We start from the raw sequence: 18,817 nt of genomic DNA on the forward strand, positions 1-18,817 counted from the left end.
TTTACAGCAGCTCACATTGAGCTAACCGCAAGAGGCTTGATCAGCTAAGAAATGAATGAGAGAATGCCAGTACACTAGTTTTTGCTTAGCTCAGTGTAGACTATCGAAGATGTGATTTGTGTTCGTGCTGCCTTGTAGTCCCATGCCCTGTTTGCAGTAGCCAATCTGGACAAGGGGTTGTTATCAGAGGGCCTGAATGAAACAGCTGCCTAGCACTCTTCACCACAGCTCCGCTCAAGTCCTTCTACGCCTTTGAAAATGTCGTGTTTCACCCGTTGTGTCAGACACACTGCTTGCTAATGGCTCCTGGCTCTGATCCAACCTTATCCCACATTCTGAACCTGGCTTTGGTTGCATCAGGCCCCTCTCACAACTTGGAGACTTACCTGGATCATGCCAGCCAGGCGCCAGCTTCTGCTAGGAAACAGTTTTCCATAGTGGTTGTGGCATTTGGAGGATAAGCCTTACCCCATGGACTGCTCTGAGAGGGGATGGCTAGCACCTGCCACTGCTAACACGCTAGTATTTAGTGACAAGAGGGTTTCAGCAAAGCCCTCTGGGTAAGCCACACCAGATTTTTCACTTCACAAACTAGCCTAGTCACATTGAAATGGCTTTTCCTACTGTTTCGGCTCTGCCCTCTCCATGCCCTTGACTCAGGGAACTGCTATTGAAATCAAGTGCACGTACAGGCTTGTCAGCTCCATGTAGCCACTAGCAGCTAGCCTAAGTACATCACCCTTATCTATGATGTCACTTGCTTCCTCCCCTGTCCATGCTTGTCTGAGCCAGGTCATAAGCCACAACCCCTCTTTCTCTCTATTTCCCCCTCTCTCTCTAGACCTGTCTCTTTGACTATAATGCAGCATAAGCCCTTCGTTGAGAAGGGCATTAGCCTATATTTGTGGGCATGGGCGCTTTGTCATCCAGACCTGGGAATGGCTGCTCCAGATGGGTGATTAGTCACTACTGTGTGTATAGGTTTTTTTAGAGTCTGTGAGAGAGCTGCTGGTGTGTGTATATGTGACCTAAGATCGGTGTGATTACATGATGATGAGTCCGACAGCCTAAATGAAGAGAAAACACGGATGCTTGTATTGTTTCATGTCATGTGCTTCTGTATTGTGTATATGTGCACGGACGTGTGGTTCTGTGTGTTTATCATCTAATAGCCATCATCATCCCTCCCCCCCATACTCGTATCCCCAATGCAATCTCATCTCTAGCTCTGACTCTGCTAGCTGGGCTTCCATCAGTGATTTGGAGTGCAGCTCTCATGCCTGTAGGCTGCTGTAATGATAGCTTTTGCAAAAAAAAAAAAAAAAAAAAAAAGCCAGCTGTTTGCTCCACAAAGTATGAGGATGAAAAGTGGAGAGGAGGAGGAGGAGGAGGAGGAGAGGAAGAAGAAGAAGAAGAAGAAGAGGAGGATGAAAGTGTCACCAGCCCTCTATTGTACAGCTGCAGTCTCATACAATTTCACGAAACAGACCTAACAAAAGCAAGAACACGTGCACCATGAAAGATTAATTGGTTGCTGTTAGCTCTAACTCTCATCATCACCTGCAGCAGAGAAGGTAGGGAATACAGAAAAGAAACGTGTTGCCTGGCTTTGCAGAGGATAATAAGGCACCAGGGGGGAAGGCGTTTTTCTCTGTCTCTGGCCGCTGGCTGACAAAAAGTTTCCGAAGTCACGCACACCAAAGTTAGAAATTGAAGCTGAGTTGCTGTTGTTTTGTGTTCACCTGGTCTAGTTAGCACAGTGACGGCTCATCAGCTGGCACTGATTGCACCATTGACATGGTTAACAGCCCGTTAAGAGATTGGATGTGTGTAAGCTTGCATACAAGTGTGTAACATTGTGAGTGTGTGTGTGTGTGGTACACCACTGTCCAGACACATCTGCCTGGCTTTAATTAGTTTTGCCTGGCACAGGGACCCACCAGTCTCTCTGGTGTTTAATAACAGCCTAGACAGTGGGCATTTATCAAGGTCTGAATACAGCTGAAGGATCATGCTTTCATTTTGGCCAAAATCACTTTAAAGTGATTATGTTCTTTTTATTTTCTGATGCTGATTGCAAAGAAGCTCCTGTTTCCCTCTGCATGCTGGGGCATGTTGAAACACAAACCCTCTCACTGAGGATATTTTGGCTCCCTTTCAGTCCTCTTCTTTCATTTCCTTCCCTTTCCTCTCTTCTCACTTTCCTTTTTCGTCAGTCATTGTATTATTATGTCATGTGTCTGACCCAAATTTCCAGGCCCTTCAATGCTTCCAGGCATCTTTCTCTGCCTTGCCCCCCCGCTCTGTTTAATCAGAGCCGTCGTAGTAAGAAGCATCCCAGGCAGAAAGATGGAGACTATGTTTGGTTGTCGTCTCAGTCGGAATCAGTAAGCGGTCCTCGGCAACAGACCCACTCTAAATGCCTCCTCCTTCAGAGTGTCTCTGTCGTCCCCTCTCCCGACTGCAGTGGTTTCTAATCAGGGCAGGAGATTTTCGCTGATGAACCAATATGAGCTGACAGACACCCTCCCCTCCCTTAACCTATCTTCTCCCTCTTCTTCCCCTCCATCCTTTCACATCTGTGAACGTTACCTGACGAGACTCATTTGTCAACCCCCTCCCCAACCCTTCTCTTTCCGTCTGCTTGCCCCAGCCACCTGATCCCTCCCTCCTGTTGTTCCGCCAGTGCCAACAGAGCTGAAGAGTCTGCTGTGTGTGTTTTTGAGTGGGCGGGGAGTCTGAAGAGACGGAAACTAAACTGAGCAGAGCCGAGGTGAATACAGGTGCAGCTCCTCTTTGCAGCCCGAGGGATAGCTGTCAAAGTCTTTTCATTTTGGCCCACCTCCTTTGTGTCATCCCCACTGTGTCCTTTCCCATGTCTCACTCTAGTCTTACTCAGGTCTAGCTAAGCACTCTTTCAGGACAGGGTGGCCCCAAAGGATGTAGTATCCTTAGGGAGCATCCCTCCGGCTGTTACTCCAGCTGTTGATCTTCATCAGTCTTCAACTTCTGTGCTTTTTGTATTGTATGGATATTGTTTTTGTTATTATCTCTGACTTACTACAAGGACAATTTCCCCATAAGGGATAATAAAGATTTCTACTACTACTGTGATATATTGCATGCCAGAAGGGTCTGAAAAAGATGGTGAGGAATTCAAAAGCAGCAGGAGCAGCAGCTAACGTTGCCCCCAAGCTCCTCTTGCAAGCTGAGTGAATGCAAATAGACTTTTTAAAATAAAGCAGAGTTCCCCATCCGTAATAGTCTGCATGCCTAGCACAATGCTGCATACCCCCACATCCCCTCATTCAATTTTACAGCAACTTCCTTTTTGAGTGGGATTGGCTGTCTCATTCCTTCCTCTGTAAGCTCACTAGAGGAGATTGCTTTGATTTTGAGGCAGACTTGACCAGATTAAATAGAGTCAGTCTGGGCCTCGTGGACGGGTGGCTCCCAGCCATCATCTCATTTGTGTTTCTCATTGTCGCTTGCAGTTCCCCTCCATTTTTGTTCTCTCCCCTTCCCTTTGTTTGCCTCACGCTTCTGCTCAGTATCTGGCCAACGATTGATAAGACCCAATCCCTGACAATGCTTGGCGCGCTGCACAGGATCGGTGGCGATGGCGCTCATGCATTGTGGCGAGTGTGTGTCTGTTCAGGCTTTAGAAAGGAGATGGGATGCGGCTCACGTCATTGTTTATCTACCTTTCCACTTCCAGATGGCGCTCAGCAGAAAGAATGTGCTTCTTGACACACACTCTCTTTCTCTCCCTCTCTCTTTCCTCACTCCTTCCTTCCACTGCCTCTTTCCTCCATCTCTCCCGTGGCTCACGCCGGTATATGGACTGTTTCTGGTCCAGAACATGCAGCATGAGGTGAGGGGGAAGGTGGTGAGAGAGCCAGGAAGGCAGACTGGGACTTGAGAGGGAGCCCTGGAAAGTCAGGTGGTAGTCTCTGAGTGTTTGTGTGTGTGTTAAGACTTGTGTGAGTGTGAGAACATATGTGCTAGTGATTCTACCTCTGAGACCGCAGCACTTTTCCATCTCTTCATGAATATTTGTGAATCTGAATCACAATGCACGAGTGCACTAGTACAACACATTTAAAATACTTGACACATTTTTCTCATTTTTTCGAGGTCATTGAATCATAAAAATCTCGTCTCAGGCAACAATTGAGTCTGCCGGCCCCGGTCCTCTTGGCCGTCTGGATTGATGGACGGTCAATTCCAGCAGCGGGAGATAATCACAGCGTGTCAGCCTCCACCGATCCAAACTCTTATCTGTGTCTGCCCACTGCCAGCATGCCACAAATGACCACAGGGACACGCATTTCTCTTTATTGTTCCAAAGCCCCAAGGGTGGGAATGTGTTTGTGCATGCTGAACTTAACTTTTGAAGGCTTGTGCGGCTGCATCCTTCGCTGGATGAACACATTCACCTGAAGTGCACCTTCACCACAGGGGTACTTCAACAAAACTCACCTCCCTGTTTTGGAAAGTGCATACACTTATGATAAGGCAGCGCTTTTGGATGTTTTTTTCTCCTTTTTGCCTGCTGCCTTTTTAGCTGAATTATGCACTGTCTGAAGTGTCTGGCGATAAGCGTTTCCCATCAGAGTCCTTACTCGTAAACCATCTTCTGTAACATGTCAATGGTATCAGGTTGGATTCTGGCACTGTCCCATGGCATTATAAGGTGTTTTTTTTAAATCTTGTACTTGGAAGTCCTATTGCCTTCACCATCAAGTGTGATCAAATAAGATTACTTCTCCTCAGTATGTAGTGCAACGATGGACTTTGGCGTGAGGTTCCATGTTCCTCACATCCGCTTTTCTGTCTAAAGGTCTTTGAGGGGTTATTTTCCCCCAGAGTGAGCTGTGCTAATTGCAGCCTAATGGCGAGCTGTTACAGCAAAGAGTGGTAAAAAGCAGTTGGTTGGTGAGGCTTGCTGTGTTTCCTGTGCAGGCTGATTACGCTGTCTAGTTAATGCACCCTCCTCAGATACAAATGGAGGGTGGTTATTGCACCAGGAGAGACAGTCAGCCTGTCAAAATCGCCCTCTCTAACAGACAAGAGAGGGAGATAAAGAGAGATGGAAAAGAGTGAGAGAGAATATATTCTGGAGAGCCAATTTCAGTGTGGGGATGGAAGCGTGGTAGTGCAATTATGAAATATAGCTTTCTGTTTCAATAATGACCTTTTCTCCACAGGCTATATATAGGCCAGTGTAAATGATTTAGAGAATGTTCCATAGTGTCGTATAGATGATGGCCTATGGATTCCTACGAGTGCTAAGACAGTTTCTGGTGAAAAATTGTTTCTCCCTTGCACTATATTGAGGAAGAGTGTTGAAAATGACAGGTGGGGACACTGGAGAAAGCAGTATAGGACACTTCAACACTGTGCCTCTCCCAAGTTGTTGTCCTCAAGCTGCTGTTAGTCACTTCCAGTTCCTATACTTGGTGTGTGTGTGTGTGGGAGTACACGCCCATGTGTATCTGCTAGAACCATACAGAAGGAAAAGGGCACTCTCATGTGGGCTGTTTTTCTTTCACCGTAATTAATCACCAGAGGATCACATGATTGTGTTAGCCCAAGATTCATTTTCATAAAAAAAAAACCTCCTTCAGCACAACTTTTGCTGCAAGTCACACATGAAAGCCCAACGAAACACGGCCTCAGCACTGCTTCCAGTTGTGCCAAACACCCACACTGGCTGCAGCAGCACTGCTTACTATGCATCTGTCTGGCTAGATACTCAGAGGTGGTACAAGCCAGCCGCTCTCCCAGCAGCTGAGCCAAAGTTGGGGGGGGACTGGGGTCAAGAACTGAAGAACTCCTGTCTGACCTGCTTATATAAGAAACAGACAGTGGCGGAATGTCAAAGCAGCTCTAAACCAGAAAACATGTTTGACTGAGTTAAAAGCATACACAGGGACCTGAAATATTTACGCTTAACCCCTTACCAGCAGCAATTACACGTGCACATACTGTATGCATTAGCATGTTTACATACACGAACGCATCTAAACACTCAAGACTCATTACCAGCTGGTCGTCGTGTCTGTTTTGTACTCAGCACTAATACACCAGTACAGTGTCTCTGCGTTTATGCAGACATAAATTCTAACACTGGACTATATCTCCTAAAATTTATATTTGGGTTGCAACAAACATAGCTCAGACAATGGTGACAAATACCCACTGCAATTGCCCCAAGACTAAAGTGACAACCTCAGCTAGAGTTTGTCTGAGCAGTTAAAAATCCAAAATGCACGTTACATAGGATAAGAGACAGAAATGCTGAAAATCTAATAGGTCATAAGGAAATCAATAAGGAAATTGTTGTCAAATAATCTTAAATAGATTGAATAATTCAATAATTGGCCATCACATCTCAAACACATCACACAACATTTTTTGGACACTAATCTATGTAATTTGCCTCATTAATGATATATGGAACTATGTTTTTTTAATCAGTGCATATTTCCTCTGTTATTTTGGCTTCCTATTGATATGTTGGTTTATTTACAGTTTATTTGTTGGTCTAAGTTCTGTCTCGTCATTAGTTGTTTAACTATTCTCAGTTTAATTAGTTTGGATTGTTGTTGTTGTTAAAAACTGCAGTATGAGTAAATTCAATTAAATCAGTTTTCCAGTCCGGAACACTCTCACGTATACACCACCACACACACCACCGCACGCAGCAGTCGGTGAGGGGAAGCCCCCCTGTGGTGCCAGTGTACAGCCATGCCTGACTCCACACTCTTATTATCACGATTGCCTGCAAAAGGTGGCAGGACGCTGAGTCCATTCAGTCTGCCAGACGGCTTCATAAAGCGGCTGCCGATGGTTCCCAGTGGGGCCCTCATCAGCGGTAGAGAGCAGTGAAGCGCCTCTGGACTTTGCTCTCTGAAGTGACAATAGTTTTCCTGCCGATGGAGGGAGAAAAGAGAGCAAGGAGGGTAGAAAAACAAGATGGCTGCCGAGCAATAGGCATCTGTTGAACACCTCATAGAGAGGTCATCCAAGAAGTAATGAGGTGAAACGCTGCAGAAGAGCAGTAGCTGTCAATCAGCTTGGACATTGTTGGGTTATAATGAGTGCCTGTTGGGAGTGGTAAGCACCTACATAACTAGGCAGCCTGGTTGAATGTATGGCACCTTTAGCCTCCTCCACAGTCTGCTTCTTTTCCCGTAATCTCCTTCATCCTTCATTTTTTTCATTTCTCCTCACTGGGAACGAGGCAAGTAATGCTATCCATGGACCATTTCCCCGGCATAATCCAACATCTGTGTTGCACACGTCTCTTGCTTTGGCATTAAAACCTTCACTTTTCCCCATCCATCCTCCTCCTCCTCCTCCCCCTCACCTTGTCTTCTTCCAACCCCCTCTGGTAGCCGTCACAGCCGCTGAACGATTTCCTCTCACTGGGAGGCTCCTCAGAGTCACTATGGCAGTGTCAAACGAGGCTCCTATTTAAGCTCATTAAATGTTTCCAAGAGAATAGGAAATCAATGGTGCATACCGGTGCACGAGAACTTTTCTCTTAATTTAATTTCCCCTCCCCCTTATCTGTTTGCACATCTTTCTTTTTCTCCTATCATTTTTGCTTGCTCTTTCCAGCCTGTTCTCCTTTAAATGGTGGAGGTGGAGGTGAAGGTGGTGGTGATGGTGAGGTGGGGGGGTGTGGGTGTGGGTGTGGGGGGGTTGCCTTCAGAAACCATTTCGAACTCGTATTCGTGACAGGCACCATGTAGTGAGGCTGTCCAGACTTTTCAGTGTTGTTTAGCACTCACCACACGGAGCACAATCGACTTGAAAGTTTTGTTCACACTGACCTAAGCCCTGGAGTATTAGCTTTTGTTTCGGGCCACGCTGTTAAGCGAACAGGTTTCGACCAGAACAGAATGTTGCGGTGAAAACGTGGGGGAGTATAGCATGGTGATGTTTGAGGTTGAGATGACCCTGGTTTAAAAACAACTACCTCATGCTTGCTTCCTTCCCGTTTTGACATTCACTCATGGTCGTCTCTTATTTCTTCTCCTCATCAGAAGTTTTTGTTCCATTAAGGCTCGTGTGTGTGTGTGTGTATATGCGTATGTGCTTGTGAATACATGTCTGGCAGGGCTTTGTGCTCTGTGAAACTATGCCTGGGGGCTGGGCCCACACCTTCTCTGGAGCTCCTGTAATTGCTCTTTTGGGGCCTTGTCTCTGGCTCTGAGCCCGTCTCCATCACTCTCACTCTGTCTTTCTCTGTCGCTCTTTGGCCTCCTCCCTTCTTTTTTTTTTTGCCCTCTCTTCGACCCCCCTCCCTCTTTTCTCTCCCCGTATGGCTCATTATGGCTGATCCCCACCTGCCCAATCTGGGATTTCTCTTTACACACACACACACACAAAGCCACTCAGCACTTTTCAGAGCTGCCTGTCGCTAAGATGGTGTGTGTGCTATCTGCTATAAAACAGCTTTGCTAATACTGTTTGGCCGAGAAATGAAAACAATGGTGCCGTCGCATTTTTTTGGTGCAAACAGACAGTTTCTCATCTCTGTTCTGGCTGTCAGAGCACAATTTTTCATAAAACCCTGGCCCTTCAACCCCAGCTCTTGCCTTTGTATACACTAGCCTCAGCCACAGGCTCCTAACCACAGGCTGGTCTTTTCCATTTCCATTCCAGCCCTCCCCTCCAGCCTGTCACCCAGCAGCCCCACCATGCCTGTTCCCAGGCTAGGGGGCTTACTTTGAAGGATAATGGATGTGGCCAGTTGCAGCTGCTCAGCAGCAGGGCACTATCATAGGAGTTATCTAAGGGCCTGAGTGGCCTGTGATGAATGGCTCGGAGCTGTGTGTCTCCACCGATCAATAAGCCACTAGCACCCAGATGAGCTAGATGCCCCTCGCTCTCGGTTCCCCCCTATCCACACATATCTCGGTCTCATGATCTCCTACTATATTTGTGAACTTTTCCCTCCAATTCATGGCCTGAATTGGGCCATTGATCTTTTATCCTTGGCTTGTTTTAAATAAAGGGCCAGTATCTCCTCTCCACCCAAGCATGCAAGGTTTCTGACAGCAGTTATTGCTACACTGGCGGCAAAGCGCACAAACATTACTTTAGCCTGATCGAACGCCCGTAATCGGAGAGGGAGAGCAGAGAAAATGAAAGCGAGCGTGTATGAAGCCGCTTCCCCCCACCCTGGAGCACCGCTGAGACTTCCATCACAAGGCTGATGCAAGCTGAGGTCCCACATGGATATACACACTTGTAATGCAGACAAACACACACACACACACACACACACACACACAAAAAACTGTCTTGCTGTCAGGGCTCATTGAGCGCAACCTGTCCCAAAGCACCTCAAACAGCCCCACCCAATCTGAATTGAAATGGGATGTTGTCAGTTTATTCCCTCCTTTTGTCTCATTGTTGTGCACATATGTATGTGAGGTCTCTCCAGACCACCAAAGCGTGTACATTTGTATTTCTACTGCAGTACAACAGGTGTGTCATATCTACTGTATGTGTTGGTTTTTGATCTTTTTTTCCCACTCTACACGCCTGCGCGCTGCCGACGAGGGATTTGCCATGAAAAGAGCCGAAATCTCTCTGCCTCTCTCTCTTTCTCCCCTCCAGGGAGTTTCGGCAGTCTGTATCTTCCTCTCTTCCTCCCCAACTCTCACCTCTCCTCCCACTTTGCTGCTCTCCTCTCCCCCTCTAGCTCCGATTTTCCCTCTGATCTGCCGTTGTCTCTGTCACAAAGAGCAGATTCTCAGCCTAGTAATTGCATGTCTACTGGCCACCACACCTGTTGCTGTCAGTGCAGCGGTGTGGGAAAGAGGGGGCAGCTATGCCCTCTGGCCTCCATTCCTCTAACCCCTTCACCACCACCTTTGCTGCGGGTGTAAACCCACAGGGAGGTGGGAGTGTAATACGGCGAGTGTGTACATGTGTGGTATAGGGTGCTATCACCGTTGATTGTGTTTATCTGTAACCTTGAGCTTCACCTCTAGCGCGTATGTCCGTGCAAATGCATGTGTGTGTCTTCTCAAACCTGACCAGTGTTGATGGTTTACTCTATCTATCTCTCTCTCTCTCTAATCCTCTCCTCTGCTCCCTCCCTCCTCTTTCCCCTTATCCAGAGCCCGGGCCCTTAATGAAGCTGGGGGTCAGCGGCAGTGTGCGGCTAATTGGCCAAGTTTGCCCGGGGCTCTGGCTGCCTGTGATTGAAGTGTCCAGTGAGGGCCCACTGTGCAGCCGCCTCTGCACCCTGCTCTGTTCCACTCCAACAGCCAAGACGCTCACTGCACCCCTGTCTGCCTCTCCCTAGTGAGTAGCACCCGAGGTCATTTTATTTTCACTTACACTCCCAATGCTTTGTCCAGTTTTCTTTCTTTTGGTATTATTTTCACACAGCGAAGAGTCCACAGGCTCTGACTTTTTTCTGTATCACTTGTCCTACATGTCATTCCATGTTTCTTCTTATAAACATTTATCTTGTGTGCCGCAAGCCTCTATCTGTCTATTCTTTTTCTGTATTTTTTTTTTAATTACTAGACTTTCATTCCCACACTTGGTCCCAGCATTTTCTCACTTTCCTTGGCTTGTGCCACCCTCACACTCTTTCTCTTCACTTGCCACAGTGGGATTCGGGCAATTACTACGGTCCCCCATTGGCCGGCAGCCAGAAGAAAAACAACTTCCAGCCCCTATTTCTTTCACAATAGGCCCAACAGTCCCAGCCCTGGCCAAGCTGTATCACACTGTTCTGAGTTAACAGGAGGGGTTGGAAGCAATGGCATGGGAGAGGTGGGGGTGGGGTGCCTCTAATTAGTTGAGCCTCAACTTTCTACTCGTTAAGGCAGTCCTGGCTCCCATTGTTTGGCTGTCAGCACAAGAGTGGAGGTAGCGGGGCGATAGTGAGCTCTAGGGAAAGGACTGAGCAGATAGGGTGTACAGAGCAGAGAGTAGGGAGGGGGCAGTACCTTTGCTACCCAGCAGATAGTTGACCATCTCACCTGGGAGTTTCACAGGCAAGGGTCAGCCCCCAAGTGCCACAATACACCAATGAAAACACTTTTTGTTATTGTGCTCATAGAAGTGGAACATTGCTGCCCAGTCAACACTGTTTGTATGTCAGGAAACAATGGTCCAATTATAAGTCAAGTCTTGGCCTACAAGTTAAGATAAGTTGTATTGTGTCAAAACTTTATTCGCACCCCAGTAGGTTCCTATGCTTGTTTATTAAAGGTTGCAAGTAATTAAATTGCTCTGGTGCTCATTAAATGAAGATCCCCAGCAATTAACTGCCGCTATAATAGTTTTATATAGGCAGCTGTAAACGCTTCTTCTGTCCATACGTCACGCAGGAGTGGAAAGACTACAGTTGCCATGATCCACTCAGTCAGTGAGATGAATGAAAAGGTGAGGAATAGTAATATGTAATTGCACATGATACTTTATTTGGGTTCACCCACTTTTAATCACTTCCTCCTAAACAGTTTTTGTGGCACAGTTTAAAACCAAAAGCTGCCACAAAGCCTCAGGACTTGCTGGTTTCTTAGTGTGCTACATTCGTCCATCTGTGGAGGGCTTAGCTTGACAGACAAATCCTTTTCTCACTCATCTTCTCCATAATCAGCTGTTTGCTTAGGTCATAACTCTTGTGCTCCACTTTCCATCACATTTCCTCCAGTACTGCATGCCTGCCAGCCTGCCCGCTGGTGTTAAAGATAAACAAAATATGGCTCATTTGAAATGTAGGCTACCCCAGGTGGTTGTTCTGGCTGTGCTGAATGAATAGAAATTAGGCAGAGAGATGGTTTTCTTCTCCGAGTACTTAAGCTTCACTTGAGACCCAAAACACAGCACATTAAAAATTCACACTTCGTATTTTTGGAGTTTTGTTCACTGTTGTTACCCCTTTGTTGTTCCCACGCTTCATCTGACTCTGCGGAAGATGGTGTAAATGTCATGGTAATGACATGCTTTTTGCTATCCATGAGGATTAGGAGGTGTCAATCATTTCTCCCATGAGGATTTGTCTTGGCACAACCCTGGAGCAAATAGGTGCTTGGGGATAAATGAATTAGGATGCACAGAAGCAAACAAATCTCTTGGTTTTAGTTGTCCTTCTTTGCGGTGGTGAGAGATAGAACCTATAGTTTTCTTTTCCCTTGTGTGACACTGACCTTTTTATCTGCTGTGTTACTTTTAGATGCTTTGAACATGTATCTGTGAAGTCAACTATAGAGCTGCACACTCTTATTCTTGCATGAAATACTTGTTTAGTTTACTTTTTCCAATGTGTTTCTTTGATGGTTTTAGCAAAAAAAAAAAGGTAAACAAGGCCATTTAATGGATAGTCATACCTTTGACACATAATATTTCAAAGAGTAAGCCTATACAGAATATTGTTTTTGAACAAGGCTCCACATTTGTTTGGAACATTGCTGATAGCAATACCCTAACTGTAGCACTTTTGAAGTTGGTTCAGGTTAATCAAGTGAGGAGAAAGCTGTCCAACATCAAAAGTCCTTTCTATGATATTCAAAATGAGTCAGAGTTTAACTATGCATCCCCAGAGATGAGAGTGAATAATTCATTTGTCACACTAAACCAAAGTGATGATCCCAACTTTAATGCCTGTGATCTATGGAAACTCCGAAATCGTCACAATGGTTTGTCAAATGATAATGTGTCATGTAAAGCCCATTGCTATAGTAAGGTCATAATGGAAAAAATGCACAGATTAAAAAACCTCCCGGCCATTCTGTGTTTGTTATTTTTTTTCTCATGAACCATAGAAGAACACTTCTGTTTAGATTTCTCTGCGGTGATATATGTATAATTCAATTCCAGGCTTTAAAAATTCATAATCACCAAAGCCAGGTATTGCAGTGCCCACATAAACTAGCACCTTCAGAATGTGCAAAAGTGGTTAAAAATTCTGCTAGCTCCCACCAGACATACCTGCCAGCTGATAAACTTGATCACCGCAGGCCAACACAGGCCCTCATCACCAGCCCAGGTTTGGTTGTGCTCATCAAACACAGCAAATGCCATGTCCTTGTGGTACCAAAATAATATAAAACACCTTGTTCCTGACTCATCACCCCTTCCCCTCCTACTCCAAGCTCCCCCAACTCCACGTGGTACTGCAGCCCTCCAGTTTTCCATCGCCCCCTGTGAATATCCAAGCTGTCGAGGCTGACTGGGCTGAACATTTTCTTGCCAGGGCACAGTTGGAACAGATCCGGCCTTCGGGCCACATATACTGCTCCACTCCAGCCCCTGCAAACAAGGCCTGCCCTGCGCAACTGTCATCTAAATGCTAAGCGCTTTGGATCGCGACGGTAGATTCCTTTTGTACGTACTTAATCGCTTTTTTGGAGACTGCTTGTCCTTTTGGAACGTGATAGCTTTATGTGCTTTACAGCTTGCTGAGCATGAGCTGCTTTTTGAAGAGGTTTTGTGATTCATTGAATTTGCACTGAGTCACCAATAGAGAAGAGTCTTTTTTTAATAAACAAGGTATATGATTGCAGAAATCTGTATAGATAATACATATGCTTTTTGTTTTGGTTCCCCGATTTGAGGATTGTGGGCTTTTCTTTATTCAGAGGCACACGTTTTTGAAGCAACAAAGCGTTGTAATGGTTAACTTTCATATGATGGTATAAGACCTGTCTGCTGAGTTAATCGTCCATCTGCACCCGTGAGGGCTGAGAAATGTGGCCGTCAGGCTTTATGGGAACATAAGCTAAACAGCCAGACCCACTTTAAGGGGAGGAATGTTGAGAGACAGAATCCAGACGAGCCTCTCGAACAGTTTCGTATCAAATCCACAGACATACAAATCTCCACAATGATCTGCCAAGATTCTGCACACTTCACTGAAGCAGGAATAGCAGAATTTCTCACCCCCACCCAGAGCCCCCGCTCGCCTCCTCTCAGCCATCACTGGAAGATGCCTGGCAGCAGAGGGTGATGGGAAACATCTGCGAAAGTCGGTGTGTGTGTTAGCAGATAGTTGAATACACTCACCAGATAAAGAATTGTGTTTTTATGTTTGTTTTTTTAATTTATTTTTGGAGACATCTTTTACTTGGCAGCAGACGAGTCAATTCGAACATAGATCCCGCAGTGGGATGAAATATGAATAACGTATAACATGCTAACTGTTTTAGTAGTTGAAGGTTCTAAGGCTCCTGTAGCCCTGTTGGCAGATAAAGATAAAGAGGAAGTCAAAAAAGATGAAATGACAACACACTTCCTTTGCAGCTAAATTACTTCCTGTGGCAGGCAAAAAGGGTATATAGGCAGCCCCTGGCATCATGTTTCTATTTTTGATGTTTTTACTTTTACTTTCTTTGCATTAACAATTATGTGTTTGCATGCTAACTAGTATATTGTCAGGAAGAAACTACGACACAATGATTCAGCAGGTCCTCTCGATGCTCCTCTGCAGCTGCCAGAGATGTGACTGTTCAGAGTCACTGAAGTCTCTTTTATTTGGGTGTGCTGAGCAATATAAATAATGAAATGGAGCCAGTAATTGGTGGTTCTTGGTAATTAGGACCAAGCTGTCAGCTAGCGAAGTTGCAGTCTGATGGCGCTGCAACAAGGGCAGTAATTACTATTATCTATGGGGGTTGTTGACACAACAATAATCCCATTCTTAACCAGGATAGCGGGGCTTATGTTTACTGTCCTCATTTTTTAAGAAGCTCAACCACAATAGTACCACAGACATAAATCTTTAAGTATTTGTGTTAATGTTTGTCAAATTGCCATCGCCAAACCATTACTATAAATGGAGAGGAAGACCCCTGGCCTTGAGTTTTCTGCTTGGTGACTATGTGAAGAGCTCGTCCATATTTTCATTAGTAAAACAGTTGGACTTTTTCCCTGCAAGCGGTGTGACGCCCAACCATAAACAGCATTATCAACCATCTCAGCAGGTTTTCTAATACCCCTGTAATCCTGTCATTTCATTCATGGATACTGTTGGGGTTATTCTGGGCCTGGAGCGTATCTGCCCGCCTGTCTCTGCTCCTCTGTGTGAGAGATTGGATTCCCCAACTCCCCTCCTGCTCCATCTTACCACACACACATACACTAGCACAAACACACATGTTCATGCCCGAGTCTTCGCTCATCTCTTGTCAGATCCGGCTGGTCAGACCCGATGATATATAGGCTAGAGGACAATGGCACCGTGTACCCTGTGCAGGTGATGATCCCTAGTTGCGGATAATAACTTGCCCTCACTGAAGTGAAATTCTGCTCATCTGGCTCAAGATTTACAAGCACAGCATTTGTCCTGCGAGATGAAGAAAGTGTATGGCCTCAAAAGCAGAGTACCCAGGTGACATTTCCTCTTCCTACTATCATGCAAAGTAATGAACCTTCCCGAGACTCTCATGACTTTATGCAAGAAAGTGTGGAGTGTGATTATTGTTTGAGTGGAATGGGGCAGCTTGGGGACGTGAAGGTGAATAAAGGGTAGACGAGTTGTTGCTTCCACCTATACAGTAGCACGCAAACACGGCAATTGCATTGGCTCTGAATTAAACATGTGGCACCTCGTTGCTTGAGGCGTGATGGACATTTAAACATATTGCAAGGCAGAGAAAATGGCTTTTTCAGTGGGTTATTTATGGTGAAGATATTGTATTCATTTGATTATAATAAAACATCCATTACACTCTGAGTGAATGGCATGAGGAGGTGAGGCCGGCAGAGTGCAGCTCAATGTAATAACAACTGTGCGTCTGCTCTTAATGAGCCAAGAAAAAGAGCAGGTTCCTGTAGATATTAGTTTCCTTTGTAGGGGTGCTCAGATCTGGTGATATGCTTTGTGAGAAGTAATAAAGAAATATATCTGTTTTTATTGTGCCTTGGCGACAGAGTTATGTTTGGAGCTAGTATAAAGAGCTGGAACATGGCGTAAAATGATATTATGGCCCATTAGGTGGGGGCCCGAGCTAAGCGTCGCTAGCGGTAACCGAGGACTGGGGGTAATGGGGCCGCGGCGTATTGTCTGTGATCTGCTCTTTCACTTCTCACTGATTGAATCGTCTACATCACCGGCACTCCATCTCCTGGGGAACCGGAGACGAGGTGATTTTGGCTGAAGACATCACTCTGTCAAACCTGGGAGATAACAGGGTGGGGGAATTGGAAGGAGGGCGTTCTGAAATGTAAAGGAAAGGTGACGTTCAGGAATTACAGCTAGATTGGTGTGTAGAACAAACTGATCCCAAGGTGTATAGATGTTTCATTTTGGAATAGAAATCATCTTGTTCTTTATAACTGCGCATTGGATTTCTTGCAACAAAACAATAATAAAAGTGTTTTACTTCAGTTGGATTTCTGACTTTGAAAAGAATAAATATATCTGTTATATCCAGCTCTCCTCTCATGTGGTTCAGGCCTGCTTATGCTGCAGAACTGGCTTAACCAATGCCCTCAAGGTTCTTAGTCTGCTGACCTTGTATCTCTGTCTCTCTGGTCTGGATCTCTACAGAGCTGACCCTCCACTGTTGGGGCTTTCCCCAGCGCATATCAGTGGGAGGGGTTAGGATCATATTGAGGTGCTGTTCCGTCTGGCAGAACCTTTAACATGCCCTTCCCTTAGGATCCACTTGTGCAAGGAGAGGTCTGCGGTGGGTTGAGAAGCAGTAAATTAGCATACCTGGCTGCTCAGGAGTCTCCCTCTTGAGGCTCGTCGATGCCCAGAGCCCGCCTGTAAACTCAGCTTCACCTGTAGCCCTTCTCAACTTACACCCTTCCAGTTGCGTGTTGAATAGGCGAGATATTGTGTTGAGCGGCATAGTTTATCTGCTCTCCTGTGCAGCCAGCATGGGGGCTCAGGAAGTAATCTGAGCCAAGCAGGCAAAGAATTCCAGGCATCCTGAATGGAACCAGATGTGCATTTTTGTTCACTCGCACACACTTGCACACAAGACACAGAGACATACGTGAAATGTGCTTCTGGGTGCATGCTCACATACACGCATACAATTGCAAAAAGCCTGCAGGGCACTCAGGCTTTCATAACAGAACTAAATGATATGATAAAAAACGGGATTGGCCAGAAATAGCCACTGCAGGTTTGTTTATGTTTGTGCAGCGTGCTGGCCTAGGAGCCTTCGCTCCCTCACTCGCATAGATTACCACTCAGATTGCGATGCTTGTTGGGGCTGTATTGATGCTGTATTGACACTGAGATGACACGCACATCTCCATCATTTGCCACATCTGAACTGCCTATCTTTTTCCATACTTGAGTGTTTTGTTGTTTTGGGGGATTTTGTGTTTAGACAGATAATCATCTTTAGAGCCTAAGTGAAAAATGGTTAACTGAAACCTCAGGACCGATGGTACACAATGTGTGCAACACACCACTAACTTGATAACAAGTATACAAACAGTTCTGCTGAAAGAACATAAGAACAACACTATAAATCAAAAGCTCAACAAGGTGTCCTAGTAAGCCATGCCAGTGAGCTACAATGGACAAAACAGGATTTCTGGAACTGGAACTCCTAAATGAAATGTAGCCCTTAATAATCTTATTAATTATACCTCTGCTTTTCCTGCTATAATATGTTAATCTGTCTGCCAAGAAAAGCTCTGTTGTCTGACAGCTATTTGTTCTATGTTATGTTGTTCTTGGTGACCTATTGCTGGTTTCAAATTTGAAAAATCTGTCAAAATTAAAGTAAAAAAAAAAGTCAGCAGCTGGTCTCTGGCATTGCAACCACATTGCGTAAGGCTTGACCCCAAAGCCGTGGCTAAAGCACTTAGATGGTTTTGCCAGCAACACACAAAGGCTTTTCAAATCTATTCCACGTCCAAAGACTTGTTTCTCCTTCTTCTTGGCTCCACTATACCATCAAAGGAAGTGGTGTTCATTTGCCGGGGTTTGGCTGGCAGGAATGTGTGACTAAGTGTGTGCGTGCTTGTTGCCTGAACATGTAGGCCCATATCAGCCATCACCACAGGAAATGACCAGCCGTTTGCTTTGAAGTCCCAGCAGAGTTTTTCATTATTCCTACTATCTCTGGAGACACAAGGCAACAGATCCCCCCCCCCCCCCCCCCCAGATGATGCAAGGATTTGTATAGTACAAAACCCAGAGAGCTAGTACAAATCCCTTTTTGTGTGATGCTTTTTAGGCATGTTTAGCCGGTCTGCCCTTAAGAGCTGCTTAGAATGACTTGTGTAACCTGTGCCAAATATATGGTATCTTGAGTTCAACTGTCCAGTGAGGTAATGAAAAAAACAGGAACCTTGTTTATTTAGACAAAAGATGGGTGCCAGCCTCAGTCCATCATTGGTGGTTTATTTTGTATTACCCAAGCAGCGAATGGAGATGAAATAGCTTAAGTTCTGAGGGGTTGGGTGGCGCAAGGGGGTTTAGGCGTGGTTGGACTGCACGTTCGGGTCCAGCCAGCAGGGGGACCTTCGTTGCATGTTGTTTGACGCGGTCTCTCTATGTCAATGCTCTCCTACTACGGCAAGCGGAAAGTGGATAGAGTCTGTGGGATATACGTGTGGATGTGTGGTGTGGTTCGGCAAGCATTTGGTCTATCCTGACGTTGCGTCACAATAGATCGGGCTGAAAGGTTGCAAAATGAAGATGTAGGTGAGGTATTACCACGGGTCTTCACTTTCAGGTTGTGGACACATTGACGGCTGTCCAACGTGTAGCAAAATTTTAGGCTAGTGGGCGGGTTGTGGGATCCTGCATATCTCTACTGGTCAACCATTGATAATGGTAGTATATAAGGTTCCTTGGTTGGGT

General features: G+C 45.7%; 1 protein-coding gene across 1 annotated transcript in view; it reads left to right on the forward strand.

The window, feature by feature from the left end:
• The window catches only part of plxnb2b (plexin b2b), a 117,734-nt gene that overhangs the window by 14,006 nt on the left and 84,911 nt on the right, over nucleotides 1-18,817 (forward strand). The window contains exon 2 of the mRNA XM_035664952.1: nucleotides 10,146-10,332. The gene's annotated coding sequence lies outside the window, so the exon portion shown is untranslated. The remainder of the gene's footprint in view (nucleotides 1-10,145; nucleotides 10,333-18,817) is intronic.

The sequence above is a fragment of the Morone saxatilis genome, unplaced genomic scaffold (assembly GCF_004916995.1).
Source record: "Morone saxatilis isolate NCDOM2014 unplaced genomic scaffold, NCSU_SB_2.0 Contig2, whole genome shotgun sequence".
Lineage (NCBI taxonomy): Eukaryota > Metazoa > Chordata > Actinopteri > Moronidae > Morone > Morone saxatilis.